This window comes from Taudactylus pleione, unplaced genomic scaffold (genome assembly GCF_031769625.1).
Source record: "Taudactylus pleione unplaced genomic scaffold, aTauple2 ptg000803l, whole genome shotgun sequence".
In the NCBI taxonomy this organism is placed as follows: domain Eukaryota; kingdom Metazoa; phylum Chordata; class Amphibia; order Anura; family Myobatrachidae; genus Taudactylus; species Taudactylus pleione.
Window position 1 is genome coordinate 3,762,738 of NW_028285205.1, and position 21,146 is coordinate 3,783,883.

Below are 21,146 nucleotides of genomic sequence, written 5' to 3' on the forward strand. Positions count from 1 at the left end.
ACCATTACTTCTTAGGCAGCTAAATGATTGTCTCACTTGCTGACAGCAGGACTGATACACTATTGGTCACCTCCATAAATGGTCAAGGTGTAAAATATCACTATCCACAGTACCATGGCATATTCCTCATACTGTATAAGCGTACGCTGCCGCGCATCCTGAACGTCAATGTCACAGATTACACAGGATCCACCTTCAAATGGTCAGAGATGAGCACAGTATTATAGTTGTAACTCTGTAGCAGCAATAACACTTCTGCAGTGATATAGAATGGGTTCTGGATTTTAGCTTAGTCGGTGTAATGTGAGTATGTTAACAGTCTCAGGGCCTGATTCATTACGGATCGCTATTGCTAAAGCGTATGCAGATGGGTGATTGTTGCGTACTGCGCACGCATGTGCATCACAGTGCGTGTGCGCGAAGGCATCGCTGAGATTGCACTGCGATCATGGAGACCATCAGAGCCATCGCAGATTGATTGACAGGCAGTAAGCATTTGGGGGGGGTGACAGGGGGAGTGGTTGTAGAAATGCAGGCATGCCTGACCGTTCGAACACCATTGCATGGATGTGCAGAAAATAAATTAGCCATTGCGATTGCATACGCAGCTTGAACTCCCACTGCGTGCAACGAGGTTAGCAATTTCTAAGTAAGGTCGGTGCTGCTGTAATTCTGTGTGAGGGGCCGATGGTACTCGATGTTACCGATGTTTATGGAGGTGGGAGGCAGTGGGCGTCTCTATGTGATGGCATTGCGATAGCAATCATTAGCATATTTTTGCAGCAGACCTGCGTGCGATTAAGAAGCTGCAATCGCAATAGTGATCCTTAATGAATCAAGCCCTCAGTGTGTTGAGACTGAGGCAGCAGAATGTGCAATGAATTAATTAAAGCAATCTCTTGCTGATAGATTTCCACCAATGATAATAAAATAATAGTGAAAAGAATAAATATCAAGACTACACTAGCGATCAGCCTAACTCGGGAAGTGTCTGCTCAACTTATTTAAGTTTCCAGGTGCACAGAACTAGATTTGTGTGTATTTTGGTACATCTTACAATTACACCTAGCTGTTGAAATCTTTACTGTTTAATTATATTATACAATATTTTTATGTAGGGAACATAAACATACAATATATTCTGCTGAAAGAAAACCTTAATATTACAGAACATATAATATTTGATATCATCCTTGACTCCACCCTCAGGATTGCTCCACATAACCATTCCTTTGAGCTGTCATGTTGCCTCCTCCTTAGAAATATTTTAATTAGTTTATTCATTCAGCCTTGACTACTACTTCCTCCTATCTAGCGTTGGGGGGCCAGCTCTGACAGTGGTCTACTTCCTGGTGGCTGGCCTCGTGCCCAGAACAAGCCATTTCATTACAGTTTCCTTATGGATCAGCCGGTATCAGTAAGATTTACCAGCGGCCGCAGGGCCGGCGGTTCAAATCCCGACAGCGGCAGGGGTGAAAATGACAATCGTCAAAAGGTAAGTATTCACTAACCTAATTCTACCCCCTAACCCTAACCCTCCCTTAGGGGTGTCTAACCCTAACCTCCCCCCAAGTGCCTAACCCTAATCCCCCCTAAGTGCCTAACCCTAACCCCCCCTTCCCCGCAGCCTAAACCTAAGTCCCCCGGGGAAGTGCCTAACCCTAACCTCCCCCCGGGGGTGCCTAACCCTAACCCCCCCCTTCACCTAGCCTGAACCAAACCTCCCGGGGGGTGCCTAACCCTAAGTCCCCCCCAGGAGCCCCTAATCTAACCCTCCCCTCCTGCGGCTGTCCTGTAAGCCGTGTGTCGGGCTCCTGATGTAGGTCTAATGACAGGCGTCGGGATTTCGACACCTGTCATTAGTCCCTTGCCGGGATTAGACAGTCGGGAAGGCGGTGGTCAGGATTACATCCGTCGGCTTCCCGACTGCTTACCGATCAGCCCAGCCAATCAATATGAAATAACCTAATCCTTACCCTTTTAGATTTGCCACTGACCTGCACCTTGTCTCTTCTGTCCACTACCTACCATTCCTACCTTCAAGATATTTTTCATGCTGATCCCCATATATGGAATACCCCACTCCACCTGGTACTTTACTGCAAACTTCAGTCCTTAAAACATTGTTTCAAAACCAACCTCTTCACTATAGTCTATCATCCCACCTAATAGTACTCTTGCTTGTTGAAACACTATATGAACTACCAGCAGCAGTCCCAATTTCCACTTTGAGTCCAACTAGCTCCTATTGTCTTAGCCAGAGCCATAATGAGGGGCGTGCAACTGGTGCCACTGCACAGGGCCAACGGGACGGCACATCACTGCGACTTGTACTTATATAGCATCTGCATATTCCGTAACACTTTACATTTGGGAACATAACGATATTAGAACACTAACAAAAGAAGACTGGCTAATAATGCCCCACAATGCACAATGCAAAACTGCTCCATTACATGAGTCCTGCAACAGAATGACTGTGACCTGAATTCACCAGGGCTCACCTTGCCGCTCAGACTCAGCCAATCATAAGTGGATTCCTATTGTAGCCATTTTTTGATTGGTTGCTGATGATGGGAGTCCTCCCCTCCTGGATCACACATTAATGAAGATTAATTGAACCTCTATTGAAGTGGAAAAATAATTGACAAGTCTGAGTGCCTACATTCTTGCTAATGCCCCATTCATAGCAATAGCCTTTACTTCAATTGGGTTTGTACATGTAGTTCACAAGTGCAGTGAAATAAATAGGCAATTAGAATTAATAGGCCTTTGGCATGGGAAAAAATACAGCACAACGCCGATTGACAGCTTTATTAATCACTATTGGTTATGTTTACAATGTGCTACTATAGAGACATATGTACTTTTTTTTAAGAGCAGTGACATGCTTTAAGTGCCCTGAAATGGAGCAATTAGTATGAACACAAATAGAATAGGTTTATTTGCATGCTTTGCTCTCGAATAAAATTTTAAAATGCAAGACAGGCGCGGTATTGGCTTTAATAGAGAAATAGTTGATGCCTTACAATCTACATTGTTCTGATATTGTTTTAAATTTCTATATCTTTAACGTCATCTAATGGCAGATACATTAAAATAATACAGAAAACACATTCCCATAATCCAGCTGCAGCAGCGACAAGTCTCTCGGTGGACAGATAGTTTCAGCAGGTCTGTCAGTAAGGTCTCAACTGAGCGGAGAAATGCATTCACTTATTATTTGTTAACATTCCCCCACCACCACACCCTGGCAAAACAAACTCTCCAGGAATGTATCTCCGTTTATCTATCGCCGCCAACAGCTGCTCACAGATGAGTCATACGCACATATAATTAAGAAGGGGTATCGCCATGTCTTCATTTCAAAACAAAGGCTCTTGTGACAATGGAACACATTCATTATGCCTCACATTAATGTGTTTGCTTGTCCTTCTGTTTCACAATACAGGTTTCTCCAGGTAATTCAAGTGGATAAAATGACATTAGTCTGTTGACCATAAGCCAGTGCCCTGTTGTAAGAGAGACAGAAAGCCATCAGAAAATTCCCAAAACATATGTAATAGAACAAATAAATTGCTGATAGGCAGGTGCAACTGAATTGGCTATATATATTTTTGAATTATTGTTAACTAGACCTCATATAATCTAAGCACACTGTTGTTCAATACAAATTCCCTCCCCCTCTTCTGCAACTACACTATTTCATTATAAAACTTATTGCAAACTATTTATTTGGACTCCCAAATAGACACTACCACAGAATACAGTGTATGCCCCCAAAAAGCTGAGTATCTTTGTTGTTTATCATTTATATTTATATATAGTTATAGTTAATGCCAATATATTACTTATGCCTGTACAGTAACCGTTTATATACAATGATGACTTCCTAGGGTAAGGAGTTCCCTGCTCACAATCTGAGAGTGAAAAGGGGACTACAGACACAATATGGGATATTTGTATCATAAAGATTTATGTTACAGTGTTTGTAATTATTTCTCATACTTCTTGAGCAACAAAGTTGCGTTGATTAATCAAACACTTGTACGTGTGTACTTCCTACCACAGAGGTCTATGCCTCTTGGGATTTCCTAAATGGTAACTGCATCCCATCCATTCATCTGTTATCAGATCATTAATGAGTCCTGTCAAACACTGACCTTAAAAGATAACACTCAGTTCTATCTCTTAATTCACAGAATTCCATTTCATCAAAGGCTGACCACACATTTACATTTCCAATTAAAAATCATTTAATTTTTTTCTCCTTTAATATAAAAAGTTTAGTTTATATTTGTTTTTTTTCTTAACTGTGCATAGAAAATTATTTTATGTTGAAGGCAGAATGTTTTATTCAGTGACTGAATTATACAGTGGCACAATACACAAAACATCTGAAGTATTTAGCTGTTACTTCAGGAAGATGGTGATTTTTAGCTGACATTTGATGCTACGCAGACCTTACTCAGCAGGCGCTGCTGTTCTGGTGGACCAAGACATAGGCACAGATGTCACCAAAAGCCAATAAACACTCAGAGTGTGTGGCTGAGGTCTTACACCTGTGTTGCCATCAGGCAATAACTCTGCTGCATTACAGAAATAAATATTTATAACTTTTTCAAATTCACTCATTTCTTTATTCCTTGCTGCATTCAACTGGTTAAAGAAATAACTACTTGCACAGTTTCTTCATAATCTTTGTACTCTCAAACTGGTGCTTTAAACTAAAGTTGAATATTGGAAAATGATTGTATGAATGCACTTCATTTATTAGGCATAACAATTAATAAATTTGTTTACAAACAAGCATTGTTCACTGGTACTATTGTATAAAAACACAAAATAAATCAATACAAATAAGACAAAAACAAATAAGACATTATTTATAGTTTCATAATATGTCTACATTTCTATTACATTTTAAAGTGTACTATTTTAGTTAGACAATTTGTTTGTTGGTTGATGGGTTGTTGATTTTTAAAAATTTACATATTAACTGCTACTGTTATTAATTAGCAATAACAGAAATGATAACAGTAATTATTTTTGATTTTGTATAACAATTATATTAATCTCAGTGGCCTTGGTTATTTTATTTCTATTATTATTGTAACACCTACATTGTGAAATAAAAATTATTGTCTCCAACAGAAGGTGCAGAGACAATAAAATAAAAAAATAAAAACAAAAAAAAAGATTTTTGAATAAAAAAATTAAAGCTCCCAAAGACTCTACATATGGTGAGCGAATTCAGCCGAATGGATATTCACATTAAAAAAGAAAGCGGAATTAGGTATTATTTGAGCGTGCAGCAATGGGCATTGTGGACAGGAGAGGCAAAGGCTGCAAAAACTGAAATCCTTTCAAAAGGATTGTGATGGTGCTCTGATTTCATTAGGTTCAAAGGGACTTGGTCTGTTGTGCTCACTGAAGCAGAGGGAAACTGTAGAGGATTCAAAATATAAAAAGACCCAGATCAGATAAGGGAACATCCCCCCACATCTCTGAAGTGGAATCTGTATGAATACAGCTGCATGCAGCATAAACTCTATTGTATTTATGGACTTGTGGTGATGCTGTGCACTGTAGGTGTGATATTAACCCCTGCTTTGCCCGGACCGAGTGCAATACAGAGGATTGACTGCCCAACTACACAAATTCCGCAGGTGACAAATTCACTATGAAAGTTCAAGCATACTTCATATAGTCATGTTACACGTTATACTGTATATGCCCCTCATACTGTACCGAGCATAACAACCCTATGATTACCAAAGCCCTATATCCAAAATGCATAGCCCAGTATATACTATAATAGCCCTATGCCCAACACTAGGGCCATAAATAGGGGTGGGCGACTGGTGCCACCCCCCATGGAACAGGGCCAATGAGACAGCCCTGTGGCACCTATGTTTGGTATGCAGGATGCCTGGAAGGCACCCTGCAGCCTAGAAAGCCACCCATGACTTTGGCACATTACCTAAATGCTGCTGTCCAATACAGTGAGCATTAGGAGCAGTAAAAGGTTGTGTATGGAGGAAATGGAAACTTCTGTTGTTAAGGAGAAATTAATTGAAATGAAATTATACCAAAACCAGCAATTATTATCTGTACACTTACATGTACCTGGTTGAGGTGAAGTAAAATTGTTGCTACCAGAAGACATGAAGGAAGCTGCAGAAAGTCTGTTTGTTAAAGGAGATTTAGAGGAAGTTGCATTAAACCTTGAAAGAGATAAAGTGGAGTAGCTGTCCTGTCCATGGTAACCAATCAGTTTCTAATGCTGGGTACACACTTGGGTACACACATATTGTTTGTTCGATCGACGAACGATATATCGTGAGTGCATCGGCGTGTGTGTACACCCGACTTGTCTGTGAACAACGTAGTTTACAGAAATATCAGGTCGGTCCTGCAGCACAGTCGAGGTCTAACTGTGTGTACGGGTGACCTGCCAGGTACCTCCTACCTGCCCGGCAGGGGCCCAGGTCAGCTTCTAAAAGAGGACATGGTCCCCCGTGCAGTCCTGCTGAGGCAGATCCAGGGAAGGGGAGATCAGTGTGAATGCCTCCTGTACAACTTCTCCTCTGCCCACTACCGCTGGCTGGCATAGCAGTGCAACATCACACCAGGCAAGGAGAGAGAGGAGACTGCTGCTGCTCAATGGCAGCAGTCTCCCTGGATCCTTCAAAGTCAGGGAGCTGAGAGTGGACAAAGAAGTTTTACAGTTGGGGGTGATCATGCTGATCGAATGCGCCCCTAAGACTCTTACCAAACAGTACCAGTTACGTACACTCTGCTAGTGAATATGCCTGAACTCAGGTCATGCATGAGCAACAAACACTGGGTCGCTACTAATTAGCGGTGTAACTGCAGGTGTTAGGGATTGTAATAATGAATATATTTGTACCCCTCAAAGATGTAATTATCGCTTCAATGTAGTTGTCAGTGCTTAGTTACTGACTAAGGTGTCATTGGCCTCCCTGAAAATTAAGATTCCATACGGCAGCAATTTGGAATGTTTTTTGCATATGTAGGCTACCCAATAAGAAAACTGAAAATGTAGCCTAAGGTAATGGGACTGTGGTATACTGCATTAGTTTGCCCAATGCCTGAGATACCTCTGATATCTCATGCATTGGGCATCTGTTAAAATGTGGGGATACTAAAATCATGTGGATACCGGAGCAAGGTTTGGGGTATTGCTAAGTACAAGGCTTTATCTAGGTGCCAAAAAACAGTAGTATGGCGGGCATGGGTCTGTATTGGTGGGCCTAGGCATGTACAACATGGTGAAAACAGAAAATATGACAAATAATCCTTGCGCCAGTCTTTTTCCAATGTAAGTTCACTGTATGCATTTCATGTGTTAGAGAATAATCTAAAACAGATAACTTGTCAGTAGGACCTCAGAACCATAGAGAGACCCTTCAAAAGATAATCCTCAGGTGTCAGACAGAAATTATAACACCACCCTCAGGTACTAGGGAAAAACCTCCACCGTCACTCCTCCAAGGAGGAGTGACGGTGGAGGTTTTTCCCTAGTACCTGAGGCTGGATCCTTTGTATGTACTCATCACAGTGCAATATCCGGGTTTCATCTATCTGCTGGTGTACATATCTTTGTGAACGCTGTTTATCATCTATCTGGTACGCAGGTTAATCCCCACTTTTTATATGTTTCTAATGTTTTAAATACATTTTTTGTCAAGGCATATTACACTATATCCAGTTTCTTTCTTACTTTTGGGAGCCTTTATGGGATCATATATGATTTAAGAAGAGAAAAGAAACCTTTATAAGTTTTCTACCTACCAGTTTCAAGTAAGCTTTCATGTGAGCACTATATACAGTGTCATCATTATTCTTTGGGTAAAGAAACATTGAAGTGATTTATACACATTGTTCACAGGTAACAATCATGTGAGCATTGATTACCTTAACGAGACGCTGTGTGGGGTGTTATAATTTCTGTCTGACACCTGAGGATTATGTTTTGAAGGGTCTTCTCTATGGTTCTGAGTTCCTACTGACAAGTTATCTGTTTTAGATTATTCTCTAACACAGTTTCCTATATATCCTTTTGTTTTCATATCTATGGAGCCATTACATCCAACAATATAAGAAGACCCTTTTCTCATATGAAATTCATACAGTGAACTTACATTGGAAAAAGACTGGCGCAAGGATTGTTTTCATATTTTCTGTTTTCTTATGTATTGTACAAGTTAGGGTGACTTGTTATATGATATTTCCATGCTGCCTACCTAGCTGCGCTTTGGTATAGTCTTTTTAAATTTTGCTTATACAACAGGGTGGACACAGAGCAGTAGACAGTGGGGGATTTTATGATGGACATAGGGCTATATATATATATAGTTAGTACAGAACAGTACTGAGGTGGCCATGAGACCAAAGTCATGGGTGGCTTTCTAGGCTGCAGGGTGCCTTCTAGGCATCCTGCATACCAAACATAGGTGACACGGGGCTGTCTCATTGGCCCTGTTCCATGGGGGGTGGCACCAGTCGCCCACCCCTATTTATGGCCCTAGTGTTGGGCATAGGGCTATTATAGTATATACCGGGCTATGCATTTTGGATATAGGGCTTTGGTAAACATAGGGTTGTTATGCTCGGTACAGTATGAGGGGCATTAGTCTGAATGTGGTGGAAATATGACTATCTATTGCACTGGCCTGTATATGACAATCCACAATTATACTGGTAGCATTAAGTCCATGTGTCCGGGGCGAGAATGTCCCCTTCGCGTCTAATTTGATTGACCCCATGGGGGAGATATACTAAGCTCTGGAAAGTGATAAGTTAGAGAGTGATAAGTACCAGCCACTCAGCTCCTGTCATGTTACAGGCTATGTTTGAAAAATGAGTTAGGAGCTGATTATTTGGTACTTTATCACTCTCTAATTTATCACTTTCCAGAGCTTAGTACATCTGCCCCATATTTAAGCTCCACTGGGGCAGGGACTGATGTGAATGACTGAAATTTCCTCTGTAAAGCACTGTGGAATATATGTGCGCTATATCAATAATTGCTAATAAATAAAAATGACTGGCAAGGGGTTGTCATGCTCTTTATCAGTCTGCTAGATATTAGTGTATTTTGTTCATATTGCCTGTTAAATATTTATAAATATTTTGCATCAAGCAGCTAAGGTTTTATTCTGTTACTGTATTATGCACTCTGTGTGACATTACAAAGTTAGTAAACGTGCTCTTCCCAGTATAAGCAGTTGGACAGCTCTGGCTCTGTAAATATCGGTAACTCTCACTAACAGCTATGCTGCATCATATAACATGATGGACCTTTTAAAGTGCACCTGAATAAATAGAGCTTCTAATAATAATTATTACCAAGCACTGATACACAGGTGTTATAGTCCAATCAGGAGCTGTCTCTCCTTCACAAAATGTAAATACTTTGTTCCCTGTGAGTGACACCAGCCAATCACTTTATTAAATGGAAACATTAAAGTGAAAACATTGGTGAAAATTGTGCTCACCAGACACTTGATTCTTGCGTGAGTTCTTGTTTATGCGTAAAATAAGGAGATTGATTTATGTTCACATTTTTGCATTATCAAGAAGCATAAATAAATGTCTTACTAACAGAACCTTCTTTTGAAACCTGTCAGACTTCCTAAAGTTTGATGTCATCAGGAAGTTTCTCAGGAGCACACGGAGCGTGCTCCTACCAATACATGGGTTGCTCACTATCTCATTAATATTAATGAACATTCATATATGCTCAGTATGCTTCAGTACTTGAACACATAAAAAAAGATGAATAAAGAGAAAAACCTATATCTTTTTATAAACAAAATGAATGTAAATTATTATTGTTTGTTTTATATTTATTTTTTTCAGTCTGTTGAAACATTTACTTCATGTGCAAATTTTATAGGTGAAAAGTCCACTTTAAAGATTTCCCAGATAGTGAAAATCATAGATCGCTCTTTCTGCAGGAAAAAATTAAATAAATACATTAAAAACTATAGAATAAAATATTAAACAAGCAGAAAGCTCAATAATTCCAAACTACCCATGAGGTGTCTAGTGAAATGTTTTAATTAACAAAGAAAAAAACAAAATACAAAACACTATTTTTTTTTCAGTACATGTGACCGGTATTAAAATGTGAAAAAGACATAAAAATGTCAAAATAAAGAAAAATGCAATTACATCTTGATTAGTATCTCATTAAGTTTTCCTGCATATTAGAGGGCTGCTGTTAAGCTTTCCGGATAACATATAATGAGTTTCCTGTTCAAACCATAAAAAACATAAAATCCATTTCCAAAGTTAGGCTTGTTGTAAAACAGAATACACATACCATAGGATTATAATAAATCCAAATTTAATCCAGTCATTTATTCCCAACTACTTTTATTTTATTTTTATCTCTAATAACAAATACCTGAAAACAGAAAATTCTGATACTATAAAAATATAGAAGGCACCAGTCACTGTGTTGATGATATTTTTGTTATTAATACAGTTTGATACAAATATGTAATTATTCTGTACTACTGAATATAAGATTTTATAGGAGCTATGTGAACTCTGTGGTGCCTTTCTAAGATTCTAACGATGTACAGTGTGCATTCTTCTTTATAATACTAGATAATCGGTCACACTCTGTATTAAACTCTTGGACTATCACTATCCTTAGGGATCCTGTGCATTGTCAATCTGACTGGATTTCAAACTATAGCCTTTTTTACTAGTCTTTGGAACTGCAATCAATCTGCACCTAGCATTAGAGATTTAAGGATACACCTGAATATTTGTATGTCACGTCACAATCCATCTTATTATGGTTTTCACCCCACACAGCCCAGATCACCTATTAAGCCATCTAGGATACTGGCTAAGGCATGTAGACACTTAGGGACAATTCGGTTGCTAGGTACAACTGGCAGAGCAACCACATCGTTAATGACGTCAGTGTGAGCCTTTACTGAGAGGTTCGAGTACATCCTGAAAATGTGCTGTGACTGAGAGCTCAGCAACTTGCTGCTTCTGAATGACCAATTACAACAGAGCAAACCTTTACGAGAGAGGGGAAGGGGGAGGCACAGTTCGAGCTCCCTTCAATAAAAATAAAACATCAACAAATGTAAGTAAACAGAGTGGTATGGTGGAAAGCAGCCATAAGAAAGTTATTTTGTCAGGAACGATCAGAGAAGGGAACCAGTATAACAATGTGAAGTGGTCACAAGGCTTAGAATAAAGAGAGCTCGCTGGTCCTGGTACAGATGGCATGGTCCTAGGCAATAAGAATCTGCAGCACTTGGCACTGTGTGACCTAACCTGTAGTTGGTCTCCTTCTGGGTGCTGTTTTGTAGGCTGCTGCAAAAACCCACCACCACAAAAAGACAAGAGTCAGCCCAAAATAACTTTCTGCACCAAACTGAATTTTACTTTTAGCGACGCAAAATTAATTACAGGTTTTTCAATCAACAATATGAACAGTGTAAACTACAGAAACAATGATATGACTTAACATTTTATTTCCAATCCTAAAAATGCATATATTTCTTCCAATCCTAAAAAATGCATATATTTCTATCACTAGGGTATAGAGGGATGTAATTAATAGACCTACAATTGGGCTGCCGAAATTCCGAACCACGGGCACAAGACCGGCACCGGAATCCTGACATGAGTGGAGATGTCGATGCCGGAATCCTGACAGCCGGCATCCTGATTGTAAGTATAGCAGGCGCCGTTACCTGTTAGCCATGTTAGGCACTAAGGGGGGAGGATTTAGTTTAGGCACTAAAGGGGAGGGTTAGGTTTAGGCACCAACCAGAAGGGTTAGGTTTAGGGTGCAGGCTAGGGAGGGTTGGGTTTAGGATTCATAAAAGGAGGGTTAGGGGGTGAAGAGGGGAGGGTTAGAGTACTTACTGTGCCCCTGTCGGTATTCTCAGCATCAGGATGCTGCTGTCACTCTTTTGGCAGCCAGCATCCTGAATGCTGGGATCCCATACCCAACCCAGTATAGAGCCTGTCTAGGTGGTAGAGAGTCAGCAATGTGTTTTTTAGCTGGCGCAGGCGGAATGGAGTTTAACCCTTTCTCCTGATGTGCAGCAAAGCCTGGCCCTCAACCCTTGATTGGTCCTCCACCCACTCTGTAGGATAAGTAGGGCTGTCCATCGATGGGTGAAACCGTTAACGGATCCCCACCAATGGTTTCATGCTATCTATGCAAGAGCTGGCCCTAGTCATAGGCACCTCCTAGTGCCTAACCTTAACCATCGAGGTAAGTGCCTAACCCTATCCCTCCGGTAAGTGCCTTACCCTAAACCTAACCTAAACAAACAAAATAATCATGTGTCGACAATTATTGTGTTATTTGGCCATGTTGACCATTTGTACCTGTCAACCTTCTTACATGTCTACATTTAGTATGTTGACCTATTGTCCCTGTTGACCTATTGACTGTCTAGCATCTCGTGTATATCTAGACATTGTTGACCTTTTTACTGCCTATCTATAGTCCGGAATCTGACAAATGCCTCCTCCTTTATTTTAGTTTATATTATGAAATGTAGGTAATTAGGAGCAATGTGCTCCTAATGGTGTATGAACTGTGGCCCTGATTCAGAGCCGGACGCTCTGACCAGAGCGCTCGCTCTGAATCAGGGCCCACCTCCATAATTATGGAGCGTCCTCCTGGACGCTCGTATAGCTGTGGGTCACCACCCACAGCCTATACGAGCGTGCAGGTTGATGGTCGCGATGGTCTTGACCATCGCGACCATCGCCACTGCGAGCCGAAGCCTGCGGTTGAGTTTCTCAACCGCAAGGCCCGGAGTGATTTCGGCTCTATCAGAGCCAAAATCACTCCCACTGACATCACTAGTGATGTCAGTGGGGCCGGCTTCTGACGGTAGGCGTTCCCTTGGGAGCGCCCCCGTCTGGGAGGCACGCCCATGGCACGCCCACCAAAGGGGGCGTGCTGTCCGTCGTGCGCATGCGCAGTGCACACCATCGACCCACTTGCGAGCGGACAGCCGCTCGCGAGTGGGTCTGAATCAGGCCCTGTGTCTCTCTACTTACCAAAATATCCTCAGACAGTCCACTCACTTCTGCCGCCTCCTCTTGTCCCTCTCGCTCAGCCATCAAGACCAGAGACTGCCGTTGTGGTTCCTGCACACTTATAAAGGTCATCAGGTTGTAGTACCACAGCGTGGGCTGATAAAGGTCGTCTGTGGTCTCTCCGGACCGCTTGGATTCATCCACTTTCTTCCGTTTCTTCACGTACACCGTCCTCAAATTTTGTATTTTGGCACAAACAGTTTTGATGGTAGCATCCAAACAAAACTTCTTGGTGTACTCGAGCAATTCCTCCAACACTGCAATTTTTTGGAATTATTGGGGTATTGTCTATAGCTTATCTACCATAGACATTCTTTGGACTGCAGGATCTCCAGGAATCCTGTGATAAATTCTCGCTCCTTATCAATAGACGTTCCTAGGAAAAAGAAAAAAATGGACATATACAGTTTTAGCAATAATTGTAAATAGTTTTGTGATTTTTAATGTTGGTATTTAAATTTGTAGGTAAATTTTTAAGTGTTTGTTCATGTGTTTTAATATGTTTTTTACAGGGTTTTAATATGTTTGTTATGGTGTTTTAATATGTTTATTACAGGGTTTTAATGTGTTTGTTATGGTGTTTTAATATTTTTTTACAGGGTTTTAATATTTTTTTACAGGGTTTTAATATGTTTGTTATGGTATTGTTATATGTTTGTTGTGGTGTTTTTATATATTTTTTTACAATATTTTAATATATTTGGTATGATATTTTAATATGTTTGTTATGGTGTTGTAATATGTTTGTTATGGTATTGTAATATGTTTTTTTGCTGTGTTTTAATATATTTGGTATGGTGCTTTGATATGTTTGTTATGGTGTTTTCATATTTTCTAGGTATTTAATAGGTGGCACGTGACATTGGTGGGCAGTGGGTAGGTGGGTGGCTCACATTGGTGGACAGGGTGTATAATGCATGACCCAGCCACCGCCCGCCTCATATTGGCGTATGGTGGCTGGGTCATGCATTTATAGGTGGACAGTGGGTGACAGTGGCTCACATTGGTGGACAGTGGTGGTGCATCAATTCAGCTGCAATACTCACCAAAACAAATAAATCCAGACTTGGGTGTGCAGGCTGAATCACGTCCTTCCTTCTCCTTTAAATTACGATGCTGCACAAGATGGCGATTGGGCGTGTACAGGGATTTGTCAGTCAAGTTACGCAATGTACAATAGATCATGAGTAAAAAGTAGTCACGATCTGCACCACATCGTGTCCCAGATTGGCAAACCTGCCCTACAGCACGGCAGATCTGAAGATGCGATGTACGACCTGTGGGTACGCACATTGGCATCGTGATTGTGGGTAAACACTCATGATTTGGGCATACTTTAAACGATTTGTTGTCACAATGCATCGGAATCGGGCAAATCGTGTAAAATCTAGCCAAGTGTGTAGGCACCTTAACAGCCAATCAAAATACACAGGCTGATTTCTAGGAGTATGTGACTGTGCACCAGCCAATCAGGAAAGCAATATACTGTTCAATATGCCAGTGTGAGCGGTAGGAAGACCTGTAAGAACTGATTGACTAACAGGACTTTTATGAAAGCTAAACCTGCCATACAGATGTCCCCTCATACGCCTATTTATTAATTTATTATTTTTTACCAGTGCACACATTTTCCACAGCGCTTTACAGAAAATATTTGGCCACTCACATCAGTCCCTGCCCCAGTGGAGCTTACAATCTATATTTCCTACCACATGTACACACACATACTTACACACTAGGGTTAATTTTTGTTGGGAGCCAATTAACCTACCAGTATATTTTTGGAGTGTGGGAGAAAACCGGAGCACCCGGGGGAAACCTACTCAAGCACAGGGAGAATATACAAACTTCACACAGTTAGGGCCATAGTGGGAATCGAACCCACAACCTCAGTGCTGTGAGGCTGTAATGCTAACCATTACACTGTCTGTGATGCCCAATGCTCAAATTACTCCAAATAGCCCCATTTGTTGGTCTTTGCGATTCAGTAACGCCATTTTCTTAAAATGTGTATCTTTATGTGCTACTTTATACCAATTCCTTTTTGACAAAAAATACCAGTCCTAAGTTCTTGGGGCCTGATTCAGAGTGATCTGCACATGTGTCTGAGTCGCACTGCGCATACGTCAAGTTTTATTACCATAATCACTCGCAGTGAAAAATTAATCTCATAGTGATTGACAGGCAGGGACTATTTGTGGGTGGCAACGGGCAGGGCCGACGAGAGCTGTGCCGTGCCCAGGTGACTGGGGGCGTGGCCTAATCGCGGGAGGCGTGGCCACACTCCCTTAGAAAAAAAAAGTAAAACATTTTTTTCAGTGCCGCTTCGGCGCTGCGCTGCTCGCTGGGGAAGGGGGCGCTGTGTGCCCCTCATCCGGGCGCACAGCCAATGGGGGGCACGATCAGCGTGATCGCTCCCCCCATAGGCATAGGAGACTGCTCCGGCTGCTGCTTTAGCAGCCACGAGCAGTCTCCCAGTGCAGCCCAGCACACAGCAGCATGTGCTGGGCTGCTGTGACTTAAGAGGGAGGGAGAGCTTTGCCGGGCCCCTGCAGCAAGCCCAGACCCGGGTAATTTGTACCCTCTCCCCCCCCTCTCAGCTCCCCTGGCAACGGGAGATGGCGACTTAAACACAGGTGCTTCTCGAGGAGTGTTTCAGCCTGTGACTGTGATCCCATATGCAGTAAAAATAGTCCCAGCATCTCCGAACCAGTGCCCGTTCTGTGCGACCATAGGGTAACTCAGACGTCCAATAATCAACTGATCTGTGACCGATGCTGCATCTTTGTACGCAGTCACTTAGATTCGCAAAGTCACTGGTGGGCGTCTCCATACAAATCCCAGAGGCTGTAAAATGTACATATTTTCGCACAGCCGGTACGTACAAATTTGCAGCTGCAGTGGCGTTAGCATCCATCTCTGAATCAGGCCCATAGTACATTATTAGCGAATTAAGATGCAGAATTCAGGAAAGAGTACGTCATCTGGGAAACAAAAAGCAAAACACAGAGGTCCTTTTATGAGTGACTCCCTCCATGCGTTGTTATGCCTAATTTACTACTTTACATATATAAAAATAATTACACCTAAGTACAGTACTGATACAGAGATGTATGCTAATGCGATCACAGCTGCCATTTCACACAGAACACTGCTAATGTTTCCAAAGCTTATCCGAGCATAAGCACGCCCACTCCTGCCTTCTCATATCCGACCGATGTCACGCACCAGCGTAAACATCGATAACATTGACGCAGATCAAGCATATGCGGCAAGTCTGACCTGTATCAAATACACTGATCTCTCATGCTGCGAAGATGATCACAATGGCTAATTTATACACGCCCATGAAACAGCGTTTAAATAGTCAGACACGCCTGCGTTTTCCTAACCACCTCCATTACCTCCCCCTAAACGCTGAGTACCTTTCATTCATTTTGCAGGTGAATCCCCTGTGCAAGCGTAATCGCAAAACAATCGATGCACGTGCGCCGTGCAGCTTACAGGCATGCGTCCATCTCTGAATCAGGCCCAAATACACTATCATTGAATTAAGTATGGGTGTATGAGGACACATCAGTAACATTGCTGAGCTGATCAGTGCATAGAAAAGAGTTAGCGATACATATACCAGAAACAAGGAGGTTTACAGTAACCACATTGAGATACTCTATACTTTGCCTGTAACTAGCATGAAATGTTTGATAACAAAGAACAATAGTTTGTTTTGAGGTGCAAGGTAAACATTAATATAATGTGCAATAGATACGATCCTGCAGATATTATGTTGTGTAGCCTTTTTATATGAGCATCAAGCAGAGGACATGGCTAGCTGTAATGGATGCTCTCCACTGCACAGCATTATTACAATAAAAATCACATATATATGCTGAGTCGAACTCAAATCATCCGGAATTGAACTGCATGCACAGAAATAAGTGTACAGTATGTATTTGACACTCTCTTTCCTTCCCTTAATTTACTTGTAACTATTGGCACCAGTTACTTGAAATAATTTTATTACAAGAAGTGAGATAGAATAAAGGAAATGTATTAATTATAGCCAGGACCTATGGAAAAGAAACTTGATAGCAGGGTATTATTGTGAAACACTTTGGCCAGAGGAGTGAGCACGGAGCACACAGCTGAAGGGTAGGGTAAATATGCAGACCTATATTATATTGGTCCACAATGCCAGACATAGAGTATGTGGCTGTTTAATACTATTAACTAGCTAAATATGCTGGGTGCTGTAGCTCTGAAATGCTGCAGCCACCATTAAAAGCTGCTTAGTGTCCAGTTCCCTGGCTCAGACCACCGGGCATGCCTTATACCAGTGGTTTCCAAACGCGATCTTCAAGGCACCCTAACAGTCCAGGTTTTAAGGATATCCATGCTTGAGCACAGGTGACTTAATTAGTGCCTCATTCATTTTGATATAACCATCTGTGCTCAGCCAATGATATCCTTAAAACATATACTGTTAGGGTGCCTTGAGGATCGCGTTTGGGAACCACTGTCCCACTGTCCCATCTTAATTCACTAATAATGTACCCTAGTAGGACAATATATCCCTGCATAATAGAATGGTAAGGGAATCCAGGTGGACGTTTACAGAGCAGCATGCAGGCAGAGGATGCAGAAGAAAATGCTGTGCGGAAAGGTTATGTAACCTCTGGCTTTCTAGCTGTTATGTAAAGACAGCTGTGGCTGGGTGGCAGGTGCGCTGGGACGGTTGAGCTTATTTCCCCTTCATGCTAGGGACCTGGAAGTGACGTGCAGTGAGGTCGGAAGTGCCATTCCCTGCCCATAACGTCCACCTAGAGAAGAAATTTGTCCGCTCGCCACAAGATTATATTCCCCCTCTATGTCCACATGGATGGTAGAGAATGACCTTGGACAGTAGCTGATGACGTCAGGGTCCTCTCCGCGAAGGGCATCTAGACATTACCGTGCTGGGACGTGTAGTATGACATTAGCAGCAGAGCCAAAGCTTGGCTGCCTCTTACATATATCTTATTATACCACAACCTATTTCAGGGGTCATTTACATACTTCCCAACAGTCCTCATTTTGGTAGTCCCAATAAAAAGTTTTGCCTTGTGATAATGTGGGTGTGGTTCAGGAAGATGATAGGAGGGGCTAGTTTGAGTTCCTATTTTTCTTTCAAAAGTTGGGAGGTATGTATCAGTGAAAGCAGAAGCTTTAAGTTTCTACACGTTATACCATTGCACCTGTGTAATGCCATGTAAAGAGTTTATTATAGCAAAATGTTGTTGATTGCAGGATGAGGTGAGTTCTGCATAGTGAGATTGAGAGACCTGGCAGAAAATGAGTAGATTAGGGCATCCCATATAACTGGCAGAAACTGTGCTTGCTTCCTTATACTCAATGATAAAAAAAAATGATTTTGTCTTGCAGGACAAGATACACAAATGGGCTATAAAGTGTGTGCATTTGTAGATGATCATTAAACAGTGATTGCTGTGAATAGGGGAACACACTCATCTACAATGATAATAAACTGACATGACATGTAATGTACAGTATAGTCTAAATGAGGGTCAAATGAAGAATATATTTAAAAGGGAAATGTTCAGTTTGACTAATAGGCTGCAATGCAAGAAATATGGCTCCGGCGTCTCAGTTCCTGCGGCCATTCTGCGTGACCATAGACTAATTCCGGACTGCTAACATCGAATGATCTGTGACCATTGCAACGTCTTTGTATGCAGCTCCTTGGATTTGTAAATACGCTGGTGGGCGCCTTAGTACATATCCCAGCAGCTACTACTTTTGCATATTTTTGCACAGCAGCTATGTAGGGGATCACAGCAGTGGTGGCAATAGCGTGCAAGTCTGATTCAGACCCCATATCTGTATATTTATGCTTTGGGCTCTTAGAAGGCGATGCTTTGCTCTGTACTGGAGATTTAACCACTTCTCAGACATCTATTATATTGTTAATAAGAGGAGGCATACTGCTCACTTATATACAGGATTATGGGCCTGATTCATTATGGTATGCAGATTAGTCGGTGGTGCGTACTGTGCAGGCGTATGCACCGCAGTGTGCATGCATGAGTTGGCATTGCGATTGCACTGCGATCACCTACGCAGATAAAAAGCCATCACAGATCAAGGGACGGGACGTCAGCATTTGGAGGTGGTGACGGGGGAGTGGTAGAAGAAATGTAGGCGTGCCTATCCATTAGAACGTCATTGCTTGGACATGCATAATTTAGCCATTGCTACGGCATACATAGCTTGAGTGCTCACTGCATGCGACGAGGTTAGCAATTTCTGAGTAAGGTCAGACCTGTTGTAATTGTGCGTGAGGGGCCGTTGTAATTGTGCGTGAGGGGACGATGTATACGCAGGACTGCAAGGTATGAAAGATGTGCGAAAGCGGTAGTGGGTGTCTCTATGCTGGCTTTGCGATTGCAAACATTAGCATATTTTCGCAGCAGGTCTGCGTGCGTAATCGCAGCTGAGATCGCAATAGCGATCTGTAGTGAATCAGGCCCTATATACAGTATTTGTGAAAGACAAGTTGAATATTATAGTTCCTAAAAAAAAAGTGAAGACTGGGCAAAATAAATATTCAGTTAAAACTATTTTTGTGTAAATACCAACATATAACCAGCGAAGCCCAGAAGAAACAATCGTTCAGTTTCGCTATTGGGTCCTTCTGTCCTTGCAAATAGGTAGTTACAGTCAGTTTGTTCTGCTGTGTGTGGTTAGAGTAGGACTGGGCACACCTAAGGCCTCATTTTGTATATAGTTTCTCTAATTAGAAAGATTTTCTGTCCCATTTTTTGTACAAGGAAGCTTTGATAAATGAACCTAATTTATGTTTTCAAAATGTTACATTTTTTTTTTCAACAGATCTACAAAAGAGGATGAAACAGGGCATCGTTTACTAATGCTACAGCTTGCTTCACAGACAAAAGCCTCTGCTCCATTCATTAATGTGTTGGTAAGTTAACAAAAGAAGGAATTTAGGGCCTGATTCAGAGCTGAACGCTCTGAACAGAGCGCTCGCTCTGAATCAGGGCCGTCCTATTTAAATGTGGAGCGGCCTTTTGGACGCTCACATAGCTGTGGGTTACCACCCACAGCTTATGCGAGCGTCCATGATGATGGTCGCGATGGTCAAAGACCATCGCGACCATCGGGCTTGCGACGAGACCCTGCGGTAGGGTCTCGCTGCCACAAGCCCAGGAGTGATTTTGGCTCTATCAGGGCCAAAGTCACTCCCACTGACATCATTACTGATGTCAGTGGGGCCGGACTCAGACGGTAGGCGTTCCCATGGGAACGCCTCCGTCTGGCAGCCACGCCCCCGGCACGCCCACCAAAGGGGGCGTGCTGTCAGTCACAATCGACAGCACGCCCCCTTTGGTGCGAGACCCCGAGCCTCGCGCATGCGCACGATGGAGCTCCCTCCGTAGTGCGCATGCGCATTCACACAACATCGACCCAATTGCGAGCGAACTTCCCTTGCGAGCGGGTCTGAATGACCCCCTTAGTGTATTGGTGAATGGAATTTCTGAGTGGAACAATACTACAAATATCCTTGTCCCTTGTTGAGCCACCCCCAATAAATCTGCAGGATATCTTATTAAGCTTGGCTGTTGTTCATCATTATTATTATTATTATTATTATTACTATTACATGTCCATAATTTACACTTGCCATATATCTGTATTATGTGTGTGAGCTTCCTGATCTAAGTATAATGGTGCATCAGGAATTGAACAGGAGTCTTTAAACATAGAATTATCTCCTAGTTGTCTCCCTTTATTTGTAAATGAAGTGGGGCTCATTATCTACAGTCTTAACAGAGGGGAAATACTTAACAAGAGTTTAAGCTATATATCTCAAAGCAAAGGCAGTACCTTCACGAACAGTGATATTTAGGGCTTTATTTATGAATTTTGAAAGCCGATGCATGCCGGTAGGCTGGAGGTGAAAATGTAAAACGTCACTTGCACTAAAACCCGATGTACAAGTGCCA